The following is a 19,114-nucleotide window of genomic DNA, read 5'->3' as shown; positions in this document are numbered from 1 at the left end:
CCCTGAGGGTACATGTCAGCCACCCAAAGACCTTCCAGTAGACCCTGAGTAGTGTAAAGTTGGGTACACGCTTATAAAACATAGGCCCTTCAGTGACATTCTCAGTTGAAACTATGACAAAAGTATTTTTGCTGTTGTTTTATAACTTTGTTATACTTTCCAATAGTGTAATAAAGATTCAGTACATTTCCTGTGTTTAAAATATATTTTTGATGAGTTTTGGTATATGTATGCAGCCTTGAAATCTTCACCAGAGTCAACACAATAAATAGGTTACTGATCCATGAAGATTCCCTGATGCCTTTTTGTGTTTATTCTCTCTGTATCCCTTACATGGGCCTGTTTACCATCAATGCAAACTTTGCCACATGTTCTAGAAAACTCTATAAACAGAAACTTTTTCACACAGTTTCCTCATAACGACTTTAGGAATCATCGATGTAACAGCCTACATCAATAGCTTATTTCTTTTTATCCCTAGGTTGTATTCTGTACAGATGTATCGTAACTTGTTTATCTTCTCAACTGCTGAAAGATTAGGCTTGTTTCCAGGTTGGCACTCTTAGAATTGAAGTCACTGTGAGTATTTATTCACAAGGGTTTGTACAGACATATGCTTTTGCTTTTCCTGGATACTTACCTAAAAGCAGAACAGCTTTACTGCTTGGTAAGTATATGTTTGACTATTTAAAACACTTCTAAATAGTTTGCAAATGTATCTGCTTTCCTGACAAATTCATTTTGGATCCTACCAGCAGTGTGCGAAATTAGGGTTAGTCTTAGCCGACACCTGGCATGCACAGCCTTTAAGCATCAGTCATCTTGTTGCGTGGGTAGTGATGTTTCATTGTTGCTCATAGTCAGCCTTTCCTTTGGGCCACCAGCTCTCAAATAACGACATGGAGACTTACTACTAATTAGGAAAGTTTGGCCTTAGCTTACGTTTGTCCCACTAGGTCTTATAACAACCGTCTTTTATTAATCTACATTCTACCATGTGGCTTTTTACCTTTCTTTTGTTTTGTATGTCTGACTCCCTCCACGTCTCCTTGGCATTTCCTCTGCACCTCGATTTTCTCCTCCTATTCCTTTCTTTCCCCGGAAATCCTGCTAATACGTCCTACCTAGGTATTGGGTGCTCAGCTTTTTATTATACCCATCAGCAATACACCTTCACACAGTGCACAAACATCCCAAGACAGCTGCTCAAACTGCTCTTAACTCAAAATGAGTGACACGGAGTATCTTATGTGCTGTTTGTTGTTTGCTTTTTGCCTTGATTCCAGTAAGTCATTAAGTACAGTATCCTATTATCTGAAAATAGAGCTTTAGCTTTTATTTAAAGGCTTGGCAGAACTTGGCAGTGAGTCTGTTTAGTCCTGGTGTTTTCATTGTTACAAGATCCTTTATTACTTCTTCAATCTTTTTGCTCATTTTATCTGTTCAGGAGCTTGTATCTTGTTAGTTCAATTTTGATAGATAACATGTGTTTAGAAATTGGTCCAATACTGTTAGATTTTTCTATTTATTGCAATATAAATTTTCAGATCCTCTAATGATCATCTAGATTTCAGTAGAATTCCTAGAAATAGAATCCAGGTTACTGAATTTTTCCTAAAGTAGGAAATTAGGGTGGAATGAATAGCTGAAGCTCCTAATGTCATTCAAACCTCTTCCTATTCAAATTCTAAGTGAGTGGTACTTTAGTGGACAGGGAAAAAATGAACTCACTTAAGCCAGTCTCCTCCTTCCCCGTTGTCTAAGAGAGAGGCTCATGAGTGAAACGGATAATGAGCGGCGAAGAGGGACAAGGAAGAGCATGAGGCACAGATGGCACAAACACTCACTAACCATTTCTTCTTGTTAAAATACCTTTAACCCAGCACACACACTTAGGAGACTCTGGGCTTGGGGAGCAGCTTATTCTAAACAGTTTTTAATGTGCGTGCAATGACTTCCAAATGTTTGGTGGGGATACTCAAAGTTTTATGTAGATATTTTATTTTTCATCCATCTAGTATTAATGTAAAAGAAGAGCAATGACATTTCTGATATTTGTATAAATCATCTGCAAATTATCAGAGAATCTTAAAATATTAGACTGCTTTAGGTACAGACATGAACTTGACCATATTCATCTGCTCATTCCTCATTATCACCTAATCTCTCATTTTTTACTCCTGCATCTTATAGTTCACATCTTATCTGCTGTAAGTGGAATATTTAATCATAAAACAGGCTAGTATATTCCGTCTTACCTCTTCTTTGATTATTCCTTTATTCTCAAAACTGTCTAAAACATTTCTTGAACATTAGTTCACTGACACTGACTCATTTTCTTTACTCACACACAGTCTTAATTTTCCACTAGCTGGGGCACTAAAGCTTTGAAGCAGATAAGATATTAGATCTCCCAAATTTGAAATTTCCCATGCAAGTTGTTACAGAGGAGGGGTGGGACTGAAGAATAAACAGAGCAAGGTCAGAAAGGACAGCAGAGAGCAGGAAGGGGGCACTGCATGGCTTCGCTCAGCCTTCCAGCCAACCTCAGTCCTTCGTTCAGCAAAGGTTGAAGACGAGTGAGAGAGCACTTGCTAGCATATGTAGAACCCTGGGTCCAGTCACCTGTGGGGGTGGAAGAAACAGAAGATTGATCACAGTATGTTGAGATATTTTGAGAAAAAAATAGCATATGTTGGCAATTTAGTGTTTTGGACAAAAATATGGATACACAGAACTATCATACATTAGAGAAATAGCTGTGATGTTACTGATATGCACATCTTCCTCAAGTAGCCTCCACTTCTACATAGTTGGAAGTCATGAGTTTTATGCTAAGTATAAGTAAGTAGTTTAAATATTAGTACAGTTTTCTTATAAGTATAAATCATAATCTCACAAATTGTGAATTGGCTGAATTCCCAAACTCCAAGAATTCATCATAATTATGCTCTTCTTAAAGTATCTTACTAGGTCATGTTGGATTTCATAGCTTGTCTACCATAGCTCAGACTGCATTATATACTAATAAGTGACCCAATACAACCAAGTGTTTTAAAATAAATATGGCTCTGGTGGTTCCTTATTAACCTTACCAGACTGTAAGCTGCATGGAGATAGGAGATGCCAGCAAGCCCTCTTTTGATATGTTCATAGTATTAATCAAAGACAAAGGTCCCTCAGACATTCCTTGTCATAAAACATATCTGACAATGTCATAAACTTCATGTCACTGTGTATGCACAGGAACTGCCATGGAGTCTTGGCAGTATTTACTATATAGTCAAGTCCTGAGTAAGGGTATGCCACCATCCTGGGGTCCATAATCCAAATGCAGTTACTGATGGCCTCCAAGTCACCTGTCCCTACAAGGACATATATCACAATTCACAAGAGAATGGGAATTTGCTCTACTAGTAGATCTGACTATCCCTTGGCTGGGGAAAGATTTGTGAAACTACACATTTGAGGATCTGAATGTTCTTGTGGATCTGCAATAAATGAAGTATTATGTTTATCTAAATGCAATACCATATTTAAGAAGCTAAGACTATGATAAAGGTTCATAAAACAACAAAATATGAATCACTAGACAGGTCATGGTGAGGAACTGCAGGAAAAGAGCTACTCAGAGGCACAGATGTCCACTGGATGCCCTTGCAATAGTTCTACTTCCTACCTCCTCATCCTCTAGAGCAAGGGACATTTCTAGTGTTTCCTTAAACTGTCATGGTAGTAATACAAAAGGAGATGCAACCCCAAAGTCTCAATGAGTAGAGGCAGAAACAGCATCCTGAAAGATGTTCTCCTATATAGCCCGAGTCACCTAAAACAGCTCTAGACAGTTATGTTTACAGTATACAGTTTATGCTGTTGACTAAATAAAGCAGGCTATACTCTGCACATAACACCATTTCCATCCATCTGTAAACTGCCTAAAGTACTACATTTTCCATGTATATATCTCCATATTTGGCATATGTGTATTTCTATTATCACTTACTCTTGACATGTTGTCCAGTCCCAGGCTTCTGCAGTGAGCACTGCCTGAGAAGCTGCTGGGCACAGCAGCAATCTACAGTGTATGAGTATTTAGAAGACAGTTTGACAATGTGACAGTTTTGCAAAACAATAGCAGTAAGTCCAAGTATATGTGAAGGTGTAAGTAGTGGCGGTTCAGGTGTACACATATCTGCAAACAACCCATCCCAGTGCTTCAATGTAAAGTGGCTTTAAGTGTTCATGGGGGACTAACAGTGGGAGCGGGTGTATCTCTGACTCTTCTGCCTGCTCTTGTGACTCTTTTCCTCCTATTGGGTTGCCTTGTTTAGCATTGGCATGAGGGCTCTGACCTTGTTTCACTATATCTGGTTTTGTCCTGTTTGATGGTCCTCTCTTGGAGGCCCGCTCTTTTCTGAAGAGGACACAGAGGGGGAGTGGATCTGGGGGAGAGCTGGGCAGAGTGAAGGGAGGGGAACTATGGTTGGGATGTACTGTATGAGAGAAGAATCTATTTTTAATTAAAAAAAGAAAGTATTTTTCTGATAATATTAAAATAACTTTAGTATTTAATATGCTTTATGTGGTTGATTGTCTAAAAGATATTATATGTGATAAATAACCCAAAATACTTCAGACAAAATACAGTTCATAATCTGTCACTAATTTAGTATAAAATAATTAATTTAACTTTCCTAAATGATGGTCTTAGTTGGAAACAAATGAACTTACTATTTTTTTTAGATGTAGTCTCATATAAAACAATGTAAAAATCTAAGTGAACATGGTGCATTTGTAGAAAATTTAGCCTATGAAAAGCACTTAATGTTTAGGTGCTGGCTACAGACTTGTGCTTTGTCATCCCTTCCCCAATTTTATTCACATATTTACAATTTTCATGTTATATTTAAAGTTTAAATGTTATATTTTGGTTTTTGCCTTCTAAAAATTAAATAATTGATGAGAAGTATTATAATTTTGACATCATGAAACGTATCAGATTGACTGGGCATCCATAAGAATTTAACGACTACTCACAAGATTACAATACCATTCTCTGCAAAGCTGACATATACCCTAACTAACTTGCATTGTTCAAGTTCATGAACCACACCACAGATAGCATCCCCTGAGACAGTATACAGAGTGGCCATGGTGCTAGACTGATGTGCCACTGATACATTGCTCTGACTCTAGTAAATAACCCTTAGCTATGTCTAGGCAAGAAGCTCTAAGAAAACTCAGTGGGCCACATACACAAAAGAAGGTATGAAGGTCAGAGTGTATTGTTGGGAAGGAGAGCTTGAGCAAGAGAGGGAGCAGGATGAAAGGGGAATGGGATGAATAAAAATGACTAAAATTCATTATATAAATTTTGAATCTCTCATACAAAAATATCAAAAAGAGAAAACTTTAATAAAAGTAAAAGATTTTCCTTATTTCTGGGATTAGAACTATTTTGGTTGTGGTGAGATGTGTTTACTTTTGTAGTAAACATGTTAATTATTAGAAAAGACCTCAACATTTTGTGTGTTCATTGTAAAATATTAAAAAAATAGTCATTAAGTTCTATGATTCTGTGGCTATACACTATGCAATGATGGACTTACTATGTTTTTCCACATGCTGACTTCAACCATGTAACAGACAATAGTGGAGTAATTCCAGCCACAACAATGCCTGCAACACAATTCCAGCCTGCTCCTTTAGACTTATGTGGATTTCTGTCCTCTGCAGAGATAAGGAGAGTTTACGAGTCTTAACAGAGAACTTGAAAGTATTTTGGATTAGAGAAATCACAGTAAATTTATTATGACCACTTGGATTGTCACAATAGCAGGAAATACCTGCTATTGTTTTATTAATATGATAATAGTGTTTTATTAAATGATGAGCAAAAATTGCCATTATGTGCATGTGTGTGACTGATTAAAGAATGTAAAACATTTATTTCCTAGAGAGAAAGTTTGCACTATTGTATAGAAATTGAATTCACAAAGGAAGATGAGACCTTGATAATCTTTAAAAATAAATTGTAGGTAATATTTTTGCAATAGCAAGTCAGAATTAGGAGGAAGATAGAATATCAAATGAATAGGCTTATCACACGAGAGTTTATGTGCCATTCATTGATTCACTTACTTACCCTCATGGCATTTATTGCAGAGCTTCTTAATCTAAGCTCTGCTAAAAGCTCTAGGCTGGCAGTTCTCAACCTGTGGGTCATGACCCCTTTGGGCTTTGATGACCCTTTCACAGGGTTGCCTAAGTCTATATATGTATCAGATATTTACATTATAATTCACAACAGTAGAAAAATTACAGTTATGAAGTAACAACAAAAATAATATTATGGTTGGGTGTCACCACAGCATGAGGAACTGTATTAAGGGGGTCACAGCATTAGGAGGGTTGAGCACCATTGCTCTAAGCATATAGTAGTAAGGTTCTTATGCTCATAAAACTTCCTACTCTCGTGGCAGAAAAATAACATCTCAGCACCCAGGAGGCAGAGGCAGGCAGATTTCTGTGAGTTTGAATCCAGCCTGGTCTACATAGTGAGTTCTAGGACATCCGAGACTACCTAGTGAGACCCTGGCTCGGAAAAAAAAGAAAAAAAAACCTTCCTCATATAATATATAATATAACTTAAACTATTGCAAGTTTGTTTTAAATAATGTGGTGCTATAGAAAGCAAGTGATTCTGAGGTATGAGATTTAGTTAAGTTGGTTGGAAAGTGTTCACTAGTGAGGTACAATTTGAGCTGACGCCTCAGGAAGTAGAAGGAACTAGCCAAGTAATGATGAGAACCAAGTATATACTAGGTAGATAGAAGAGCTACCACAGAAGCCCTTTGGTAGGGCTGACTGGATGTGCAGAGAAAAAGTCAATACATTTGGAACTTAGAGTTGAAGAGTAGCACCAAGTGAAGTCAGAGGGAAAAAGGCCACAGTAGAGTGTTTGTGTTTTATTCTATATGCAGAGAGAAATCTCCCACATTTTATAACCTGCTTTATGGTCCTGTGAAGCAGCCTTCCTGGTGCCACAAAGAGTTGGGTTAGGATTTCATGGTAATGGAAGCTGGGAAACCAACCAGTTTAGAAGAGCATTTTAGAAGATTCATACACAGTGGTACAGGGAAACAAATAAAGGCAGCTTATAATGAATTGGTAGTAACAAAAATGAACATTTAATGAATTTTTATTGTACTTCTAGTTTTTAATCTGTCTTGTCTGTCTGTCTGTCTCTGTGTGTGTGTGTGTGTGTGTGTGTGTGTGTGTGTGTGTGTGTGTATCTATATATGTGGTAATGGAGATATGTGTACCTATGTATATACATGTGAAAGCAGTAGTTGACATCAAGGGTCTTCTATGCTTCTTCACCTTGTCTTTTGAGACAGGGTCTTTCACTGAAAAGCTTACCAAGTGCCTAGACTGGTTTGCCAACATGCCCCAGGTGTTATAATTTAAAAACAATGGGAAGGAGTCACACCGTACAACAGGGTTCACATGGGAGGTTTATTCGAAGAGGAGAGAGAAGGGGCAGAGAAGTGGGCTGAGACCAGTCCTGGATAGAAGAGTGATGGAAGTGAAAGAGGCAGGAAGTGGGCAAGGCCCGCCTCTTATGAGGGAACGTAACAAATGCACACAGGGGCTGCTCTTAGTGCTGCAGCCGAAGAACTCTAAGGAGAGGCCAGTGCAGATGCCTGAGGGCCAGCACTCCTCCCTTTTGTTATGAAAAGACAAGGAGTTAGAGAGGGGTAGCAGGTGAGGCGGGATGAGGACACCGTGTTCTCAAGACTGCTTCCTGCTGACCTGGGGTCAGTCATCTTTGGGGTGCCTGAGAAAGCTGGGGTAGCTGGCTTTTTCACTTCGCTGTCCAGGCTCTGTGGAACCATCCGGCACCATTTGAACCCGGCCAAATGTTGTTTGAGGTGGATCCAAGTCGACTCCCTGGAGCTCACAAGAACTTTGAGTTTAAAAAAAGTTTCAGACACATTAGAAAGTAACCAAAGGGAATTTAAAGTCTTGAGCTTGTGGCTATGATGCTATAGTGGCAGAGTATAGTGTTCAGTACTCTGCCAGAGCGAGATTAATAGCTTATCAGAATTCCATCAATTAATGTCAAGATTGTGAACAGTAACATAGCTTGTGAGAGAAATTGAACATGTTTCATTCTTTTATACATCTGAAATCATTTCTCCTTATCAGCACTTTAGCTTTCCTATTTTTACATAAACAAACCTTAAAGCAGCTGGTCCTTTCCCATCACCACAGCATCACCCTGACACCCTCTTTCTATCTCATGTACTATGAGACACAGGTGGTTGATTACTGAGAGCAGTCAATAGTAAAAAGTTACATTAAAATCTGTTCTGTGAGTTTATCCCTCTCTTCTGATCTGATAAAGAAACTAAAATAGCCATTCCATGGGTAAAAACAGAACAAGTTTATACCAACCTGGTAAGACTGCCTCCTGAGAAGGCAAGGAAAAGTGACGGGAAAGATCCCCAGGGCCAAATGGGGACAGGAGGAAAGGGCTGTGAGCAGGGACTAAGGAAGCAGAGAGGCCAGCACTGCCCTGGACAGGCCATGGGGGACTCTGCCCAAATACCCAACTCTGGGAAAAGGACCCTCTCGGGGAACCAGAAACTCAATTATAGAATACATATCTTGTTTATCTAATACCTTATTTATCAATCATATGTCACCACTTATTTAAATTCTCTAGAAGTTTGATGTTGAATATTTGACAAAGACATAAGTACTTAGATGTAAATCTCTAAGTCAGCTTTTGTTAATTTGAACAGACCTTCATAACCTTAATTTTTTTCTTTCATTTTTATTTATTAGGAAATTTTCTAAAAAGGGATCAGGGTGGTGGGATGGGGTCAGGTAAAGAGAGCCAGCCACAGCCTTAAGGACTGTGGCTGGGAGTACCTCCACCTCTAAGATCACCAGAGGGATGCCGGACTATCCACGGTCACTTCCTTGGACTCAGGGAAATGTTTAACCGACTGAAGGGGAAACTTAGGCAATTGCTGCTGGTGAATGCGGTGCTGAGCAATCGGTAATTCGGAAGGTAAGTCTGTTGCCAGTGGACTGGAGATGAGGGACAGGGTCCCAGTGCAGCTCAGACTACAATGGGGCGCACAGGCACCAGGAGAGCCTATCCGAGTCTTGGCACCAAATGTTATAATTTTAAAATGGTGGGAAGGAGGCATGCCATACAACAGGACTCACATGGGAGGTTTCTTAGAAGAGGAGAGAGAAGGGACAGAGAAGGAGTCAGAGACCTGGAGACAAAAGCAGTAGAAGAGAAAGAGACTGGAGGTGGGCAACGCCCGCTTGTTACAAGGGAAGGCAGCAAATGTGCACAGGGGGTGTACTGCACTTAGTGGCTGCAGCTGAGGACATAGCCTATCAGGACCCTAAGGACAGGCCAGCACAGATGCTTGAGTGCTGACACAGGTATCCTTGAGCCTCCACCTCCCAGAGCTGGGATCACAGGAGCATGCCTCCCTGCTTAGCTTTTTATGTGGGTGCTGGGGTCGGAACTCCGGACCTCATGCTAACACATCAAGCATTGTACCCACTGAGCACCTCTCTAGCCCCAGCTTGCACTTTTAGAGTAGAGCTAATCCCACTGAAAAATCAAATTGTTTATTAGATATGGAAGAATGTACAGCAAGGGAAAACAATAGCCTCTCATGATAAATATAGCAGCAATAGAAATTTCAAAATAAATGCAGGCTGACCGAGTGCTGGCAAGGAACTCCTCTCTGTAGTATTGGGCTTACAGCAGAGGATGTCCAGTGGAATCTCGTATGCAAAGTGCCTGTACCATTAAGTAAACGATCTGGCAGTCTCTGCAATCACTCTCCTATGAGGAGAACACCTTCGAAAAGTACTTCCTCAGTGATGGTCAGCCTCATCCAGATGGCCATGAGCTGAATCAATATGATAATGAAATGCAATTTCAGAATAAATATTTATTTCTCTCTGCCAAAGAGCTTTTCTGTTTTGGTTTTCTTGGTGTTTATGACTAGGTAAAGGGAGCAAATTTAAAGTAAGTGGAAATGGGTCCCAGGAGCACTGAGAAGAGAGAAAATGCCCCGAGTTCTTGAAGGTTTGGAGCTGGAGCAAGCAGAACACTGACACATTATTCTCTATTTCCGTAAAGGAGAATATTTCACTTCCATGAAGTGACATCAATTAGAAATCAAAAGCATTCTATTTTGCCCAAGAGGAAGAACATGGTAGATTTGAGAAGTAAAATACTTCACTATTCCTGTGGGTCTCGTAGCCCTCTAAGACTGTCAGAAAAACAATTAGTTCTGGGTAATTAAGGCCATCTATCAAATGCAAAGGACCACAGGATTCCCCAGTGCTAAAGCAGGCTTGTATGTCCACTGAGTGAATGTAAAGCTCTCCGAGTTGCCAGATGTGATTGAGCATAGGCCAAAGTACACCAGAATGCTCTTCACTCCATTTAGGGTCTAACAAGGATTTTAATTAAGTTAACAGAAAGAGAAAGTGTGACAAAGAGGCTGGGGATGTAGCTGAGTTGACTGCCACATATAAAGCTCCTGGTTCACACCCTGGCACTGCATTAACTGGGTGTGGTGGTGCATGCCTGTTTTATATATACATATTTATATATATGTGCGCGCGCGCACACACACGAAGGAAAAGGGACTGGTTGCAAAATATCTCCAACCCTAATACCCAGAGGAAGAACACAAATATGTATACATACTTCATCAATGTGTGCAAAAGTTGAGAAACCCCATTTTCCATGAGCTAGAAATTCCATGTCTTTGGTATATACTCTAAAGAAATAGCCCCACATGTGAACCAAGACATACACAGACTGTTTACAGGAGACAAATGCTGGCAACAATCTGATGTCTCCTAACAGTAGTAGAATGGTAAATCAATTGTGGTATATTCAATCATGCAATACTAAAGAGAGTGAATCAGTAAGTGGTATATGCAACCTCAAAAATGAAACCCATAAACGTATCATCAAAGGAAGCCAGATTCGAAAGAATATGAATTATAAGATCTCACTTATATAATGTGTAATTACAAGGAAAACTTGTCTATGACTCAAGAAGTCAGGCTATGAGTTGCGTTTGGAGAATACAGTGGTATTAGTAATTGGAGACAGTGCAAGGTGGGCCTAAGAGCTGCTAGCAATTTGATATTTATTTGATGAGTAGTGACTGCAGGGAGCTCACTTTGTGATCACTCAGCAAGCTTACATTTGAGACTTGTACATTAAGTGGGACCTAAACTAATACATAATGCAGTAATATAAATCTATAAGTTACATGTCAATTAGGCAGATGCAAATATAAGGTATATGTATATAAGTTATCTTTCAGTTAGGATTTTATTTAAATTATACAAAGGGAGGAGTTAAGTCAATTCAAAATTTCTAATTATGAACACTGTACTCTATTACATGTCAAGAGATACAAAACTGTATGTAATTAACCTAGAAACAAAATAAATAAATACTAAGGAAATTTCAATGGAGTTTGAAAATAAACCAAATCTGCATGGTGAAATTTAACAGGTAAAAACATAAAGTCATTCTGGAGAAATGAATAAAGTAGCCATAAGAAGACAAAGTGTCTACAAAGCAAATAAGAAATGTGAATGGGGAAGTTAACGTGGTTAATACAGGAGCTCTCAGTGACTCCATTAATCTTTCTCTAAAACAGCTATAAATATGCTGAAAATAGAATGGAAAACCAAGAGTGACAATCAACTTACTTCAAAAGTAAGACAAGCCTTGAGATAATTTTCCAGGAAGTATTTGACAATTAGTTGACTTGAATTAGAAGTCTAGTTGCTAGCCTGGGGCTATCAGATCAACTGAATGGAACAAAGCAAAAAGCAAAAAATAAAAGTTAGAATGCAACAATTTCTCCTTCCCATGCTGCCAACCAAAACAGAAAGGACAGCCTGCACATCCAGAGAACATACAATGGCTTGCTTATTTGTTCTCTTTCTGGCTTGGAGAAAAAGCTTAGAGGCTTTAATTCCCTGAAAAGAAGGAAGGGTTGAATGTAGAGCACATAGTGCACTCTATGTGAAGGCAGTCCGGATGTGAACAGGCAGGTGTTGGTGAATGCTGTCAAAGGAGCATATCCAGGAAATAGGTAGGGGCAAACTTAAGCCTGTGAAATAAAAATCTGGACTTTGATAAATGCAAGGAGAGCAATGACATATTGATAAGAAAATATGTAGATAGATGAGACGATGGAGCTGTGTAAGGTGGAGTGTTCAAGGAAGGTGCAAGTACACACAGACATCGTTGTGTGTAAGGCTCCAGAGACACAATGGAGCAGGTTAGAACAGACTAGACTTTCCTGGAAGGAGAAAAATCAGTTTAACTGCTCTAAGTTTATTCCTTCCCACACCCAGTTCTACTAATAGTGATTGATGATTTAGTTCTGCTTCCTTTTAGTTCTAAATTTGCTATCACATGTATTTCTCTCACCCTGGATTCAAACCCAGGGAAATCAGGAATTGGAACCATTTTACTGGAGGCATGAACACAAAGCCGTGCCTCGGATTCCTGCAGTGCAGGAACCTGTTTTTCCAGAAGTCTTGATTTCCGAAGGAGTAGAATTTCTACTGGGTCTGTGGCAGCAGATTCCTGAACTGGACACACAGACTGTCACATGGTCACTCTGGGGTCTTAGCCAGTAAATCAGAGAGCAAAGGATGGTACTTACTGCCTGGACTGCATGGAGGATCGGAACCCTTAGGGGACAATTAAGTGGCTACTGCACCTTAGGGATAAGGAGCAATATGCCTGGAATGCAGGCAGTTTCTCAGAGAACTCTGAAAGTCCTGAAATACAACTCAATAGAAATTACAAAAATCCAATTCAGGCAGGAGTTATAATGTCCACACTCTTCAAAATTGAAAGTTTAAGTCACCCAAGAAGCAAGATAGCCTCACCAGCTAATGTATCTTCTGATGGCAAAGGAAATATAAAATAGATGGTGAGATGAACTGATTTATAACTAAAAATATGACTGCTATGATCATGTGATCGGTTGGAGACCTGCATATTACTGTTTTCAGAATTTATTTCTTATTTTTGGTTGTGAGCCTAGCCTTTAATGGCTGAGCCATCTCTCCAGCCCTTATTCCTTATTTTTATAGAAATGTTGGTGTTTATATGTTAACAAAAATATTATTTTGTTCTATTTCTCAATCTCCCCTATCAATGTAATATGTACTACTAAGTTTGTGCCTATGTATTTGTTAAATGCTACCACATGAGGAGTGAGAATCAAAAGGATGAAGAGAGGACACTAATTTAAGACAAAACACATGTCTTTCTATTTACTTTCGGTAAAAGTGTATCATTTTGTTGTTTGCTTCACATTATGTGGAAAGATGATTTTATTATCTTCACTTGGAAACAGGACCTGGTTTAGAGTGATGTGCACTGGTCATAAGCTGACATGGAAGGGGCTGATGGGTTTCATAACATGAAAGTTTGTTCAGAACGAGCTATTTATTTCCATGGATAGTTCCATATCCATGTGTACAACACGGTCCACAAGAGATGTTTTCATGCAGAAGTAGAGGTTCAGCTTATTAGTATGCATGGTTGAGAGGCTAGACAGACACCGTCTGTAGCCCCCCCCTGTTGCTCATTAACTGGCTTACCTCAATGGCTTGTGCAGCACCTAACTCTGTAACTGTTCCTCTTTCCTTTAAATCCTCTTGCAGCTTTCACTTTGAGCTAGGTGGATGCTGGGTGTGGATTTCATAAGTGAAGATCATGAGAAATGGCAGACATCTGGTAGGTCCTCACGGGGTTCAGGAATCTGACACAAATAGATTCCAGTTTGTTCCCCCGGGTTAGGGTTAAACTTTGCTCTTCCTCTTCTCCACTTCTGCTTATCTTGTCTGTGTGATTAGCTGCATTGAGGTTTTCTATCTCCAGCACTAACTACCAACATGGTAGCCTTGGTTACTCATAGCTGCATCAGATCAAATCTTATTAAATTTTATGTATGGAGATATCTATCTGTCTATCTATCTATCTATCTATCTATCTATCTATCTATCTATCTATCTATCTATCACATGTCTAGTCTCCAATGACTCCCTTGGTCATTCAAATCTTTGTTGTTCAATCTGGTTTCTAAATGATTTATTCCTTCCTTTCTTTACTTTTTTGTTTTGCATCAATGGGAATCTCTTAGTTACTTTTCTATTGCTGTGAAGAGACACCATGACCAAGGCATCTTTTAAAAGAAAACTTCTAACTGGAGACTGAGTTTCAGAGGGTGAGTCCATAGCCATCATGGCAGATAGCATGTCTAAGGCAGGCAGATGTGGCACTGGAGCAGTTACTGAGAACTTACATCTGATCACCTGATTGGTCAAATAGGAGGGAGGGAGGGAGAGAGAGAAAGAGAGACAGAGACAGAACGACAAAGAAGCTGAGAGGTGGGGTCTGGGGTGGGCTATTGAAACCTCAAAGCCCACCCCAGAGACTCATCTTCTCCTATGAAGCCACACCTCCTAATTCTTCCTCAACATTCCACAAACTAGGGATCAGGCATTCAGATATGAGCCTAGAGGAGCCATTCTTATTCAAACCACCACAGGGGATTCTAGAGCTAAGATCTAAACTCCCTTCATGCTAAGCAAGTGTTTTACTGCTGAGTTACATCTCAACCCCTCTTTTTAGTCTCATTTCTTTCCCGCCCACAAGTTCCCAATAACTGACATGGAGTCTTAATATTAATTATAAATGCTCAGCCAATAGCTCAGGCTCATTACGAGCTAACTCTTACATTTAAATTAACCCATATTTCTTATCTATGCTTTGCCACCTGGCTTGGTATCTTTTCTCAGTATGGCATGCCATGCCTATCTTGCTTCTCTCTGTGTCTCTGGCAACTTCTCTGACTCCCTTCTTCATCCCAATATTGTTAGTTTGGCTGTCCAACCTATACTTTCTGCCTGGCTACCAACCAATCAGTTCTTTATTAACCAATGAGAGTAATACATACTCACAATGTACAGAAGGATTATTCCACAGCACTCAACCCCTCTTTTTAGTTTTTATTTTGAGACAGGGTATCACTAAATTACCTAGGCTGGTCTTGAACTTGCTCATATACTTATTTCAATTAATTGCTTTAGCTTCCCAGGTAGCTGAGACTGCAAGCCTACACCACCAGGCACAGCTGTTTTCAATTTCCAATCCCTTGAAGTTCATCAACCATTTTATGTACATTATGCCAATGTCAGGTGATACAAAGTTGCTATAAAAGTGTCAGATTGTAAGCTTCTATTATTTAAGTCTATGTTAGTTACAAACAGCTCACTGTTGCCCTTCAAGTAGACTTTTCTATGAAAAAGCTAGAGAAATACATTGCTCTGAAGGGAAGTACAAAAGGTGGGAACTAGATATTAAAATTGCAAAGTCCCAAGTCAGTGGTACATTTACCCTGCATACCCATGGGTTCTGTGTTCTAGGATTAAACCATCCATGAATCACAAATATCCTGAAAACAGTATATGCACATGCACGCCTTTCCATCATTCCTTAAATAATGTATCATAACAGCCATTAACAAAAGGATACAAATGACAGAAAAACAGTACCTTACAACAATTACTCATATAGCACTAGTTATTACAAATGGCTCAGAGATGAGTTTCCATTTACAGAAGACTATGCATAGAGTATATGCATACTATACTATAGCACTATATAGCACACTATATACTATTTAATAAATTTGATCACCTAATGGACTTTCTATTTGTGGAGGTCATGGATTAAAAGGGACACTAAGTCACAACTGTGTTTTGAGACATGGAATTAGAAAAGGAAAATCCATAGAGAGAGAACACGAATACATGGAATCAGACTTGGGGGCAAAAGACTAACATGGACCATGATTTTTCAGTGTCAGGCAGGTATTGGCAAGAAGATGCAATGTGGAGATGCCAGAGGGGAGATCTGACAGCAGAGGGCCTGAAGGTTGCTGCATGTGTCCCTGGAGAGTGACTTCTCACCCTCTGTGCCTTCCTGTGGTCCTCAGTACAGCATGCCCTGCTGATGAAGGTGGTCACAGAAAGAGATTACAACTTTAGGATACAATTCCATAAAAACAGCTAACATATGTGGCCTGGAAAAACACACTTATGAAGTTGAATCACAGAGAACTCTGCCTTACCTGATGACACAGACAAACGTCTGAAGGGTCGTCCTATCCAGCAAAACTTGCTTTGACAATGGAAATCTCTTTCTTAATTTGGGCCAGCCAGCACAGCAGCCATCAGCCACATGTGGTTACTGAACACTTGAAAAAAGTATCTACTGTGGCTAAGAAAAATTTAAGTCATTGACATTTAAAATAAAAAAAATTAATTCAGTGAATCAAAATTAAACTCAAGGGATTTAGATGAGTTGAAACTTTAATTCATTTATATTCAAATGGCCTCTTGTGGTTAGAGCACCACTGGAGAGATGATTTGTGCAAGCAAGTTTGGTTTAGAGTAAAAGATACATGGGCTGCCGGTCACATGGGTCAGCTCATAAATCTTCTAACTACTAACTCTAACCTTAGATATGTCAGTCATTTTCCTTGGCCTGAATGTCTTCACAAAATGGACATCATAATATTTATGTTTAGTGGCCGGTGTCAACTAAAAATGAAGCACATAAATTGCCAAACAGACTAAGTATTTAAGAGACGGTAGCTGTTGGAGTTAAGCTGGGTCCTGGATGCTGTCTATGAACACCCATCACCACCCTGAGCATGTGCAGGAGTGACGGTAGCTGTTGGAGTTAAGCTAGGTCCTGGATATTGTCTACGAATATCCATCACCACCCTGAGCATGTGCAGGAGTGCAGGTAAACTGTGGAACCAGAAGCACTAGATAACCCCAGGGCTGTTGCCAATGGTGAACTGACCCATGGGGCAGCAAGCTCCGGCAAGGTCCTCCTATCTCTGCATGCTGGCAGCTGTCCTTTCTCTTTCAGGGTGATGGCTTCTAACCCATCCTCCCACTCCTGAAATACATCCCTCTCCTCCCTGCCTTTTCTATAACTTCAAAATAACAGTTGAAGGGAAAAGACAAATGGAGTTTGTTCAGCCAATAACTTTAATTTTACATACGAGTCAAAGTTAAAGGAGTCTGGTCTGAGGGTTGAGGACCTCTCAAGGCTTTTCCGTACAGCACAAGTTAACCTCGAACAACCATTACACACTCTTGTGAGAAAAACAAGCTTTGGCTTCATGCTTGTCTTCTCCCTTCTCCTGGTGCAGTCAGGAGCGCTCTTCAGTTAATTTTGTACCCTGCCAGAAACAATTCTGTTATGCTGTGCTTCTTCTGGACAAATGGAGCTGAGTCTGACCTAACTAAACGAGAAGAAAGAAACTGCATAGACCTTACTGGGGCCCTGTCTATGGGTGCTGGGGAACTCTACTTGTTTGGTTGAGGTTCTCTTTGGAGAGTCATAAACATTTGCCCAGATGCCCCTGGGGGCTGGGCTTGGACACCCCTGTTCTTTTCCTCCTGGTTGCTTCTAAGCTGCTGAGTCATGATTTCTTCCTTGTCTCTCCTGTGGGAGGCTTATCTGTTTACAGTACATTGCTGTTCAGCTCACAGGCGTTTATCTTTGAAATTTTACTAGTGATTGAAAGACTAGGTTCTTACCCATGCAGAGAAACAATGAGGCCCTGATCCCCGTCCTTTAGATGTCATATTATTCTCCCACACGAAGTAAATCCAGCAATCAGGCTGCGGTTAATACTGAGAAACTGCATCTGTGGATGCCTGTTTGAGTACTTTCAGAGACAAAAACCTTTGTGAAACAAATGAATTCCACACATAGGCCAATGGCCCACTTCTCTGGAACCACACTCAAGTATGGGAACATTCCTAGTTCAAAAATTAGTGTGGCAAATCCCCAGAAGACTTTAGTAGCCCTTCAGATTTTGTCTTGAAAAGACAAATTCTGGACCAGCAGACAGTGGGAGGATGTAAAAGTACATTTTATTGTTCTAACTGATAAAAGAAAATTTACCAGGAGGTTCTGGTTTAGACCTTATTGTTTGCCTCTTGTTCTCTGACCACATCTCTTTTTGGGTTTGGATTATGATAAGAACAGCATGGGTGCATTAATTCTACAATGAAAAGTAAGGTTACCCTCAATGAAAAATCTTATTCTCACTAAAACCCAGGACTTCGTTTAAGTGACCTCTTGGCCTATACTGCATTATCAAGAAATAATTTGATTTGGGCAACACAAAAGCTAGAACTCACTAGTTATGTTTCTGATTTCCAATGCACAGGATAATCTATGATTGAAAGGGAGCGTATGGCAAAACTTCATAAGCAAGAAAGGCAATTCACTGTGCTCATCCTCAGATGCTCTGTCTGGATGCTTCAGAGAGCAAAGCCAGTTGATAGGTGGGTTTCCCTGGCTCTCTTGCTTACCGTGGTTTTCTTCTGGCATAGTGGTGTTCTTTGCTGGGGTACTCTCAGCTGCTGCAGGCTTACATGACTCATTTAGGAGAAAGAACTCCTGCCTTCCATCTCTATGTCCAGAGGACAAGATATACTTTAGTTGGCTCTCCTGGGCCCCAGAAATCGAGGTTTGTGTCTCACATACATAACGGGAAGAGGCTAGGAGCAAATAAGGACTAGGAGCAAATAAGCAAAAGTGTGTGTGTGTGTGTGTGTGTGTGTGTGTGTGTGTGTGTGTGTGTGTGTGTTTGTGGTGGGGGCCGGGGTTGGAGCAGGAGGGTCTGCTCTGGATGGAAATTGCCTTCATTTGCTATGGTAATGATGAAAAATAGCTTCATTCCACTGTCACTGGGTTTGGAGTAGGAATCGAGGCTACTGTGTAATTTGCTGACAAGGAACTCATTTGCATGCCAAAGTTTCACTCAAAGCCTAACATTACATCACTTATTAACACAATACTTTTGCAAATAGCCAGAAATTTATTATAGAAATCTGACTTTTATTTTATAATTCCAGAACTAGAAGGAATTAAGAGTTGCATAATTTAATTATGTATAAATGGCCTTTCAGAGAAAACCAT

The sequence above is a fragment of the Peromyscus leucopus genome, chromosome 2 (genome assembly GCF_004664715.2).
Source record: "Peromyscus leucopus breed LL Stock chromosome 2, UCI_PerLeu_2.1, whole genome shotgun sequence".
Taxonomy (NCBI): domain Eukaryota; kingdom Metazoa; phylum Chordata; class Mammalia; order Rodentia; family Cricetidae; genus Peromyscus; species Peromyscus leucopus.
The sequence above is the reverse complement of the archived record's forward strand: the minus strand, read 5'-3'. Positions refer to the sequence as shown.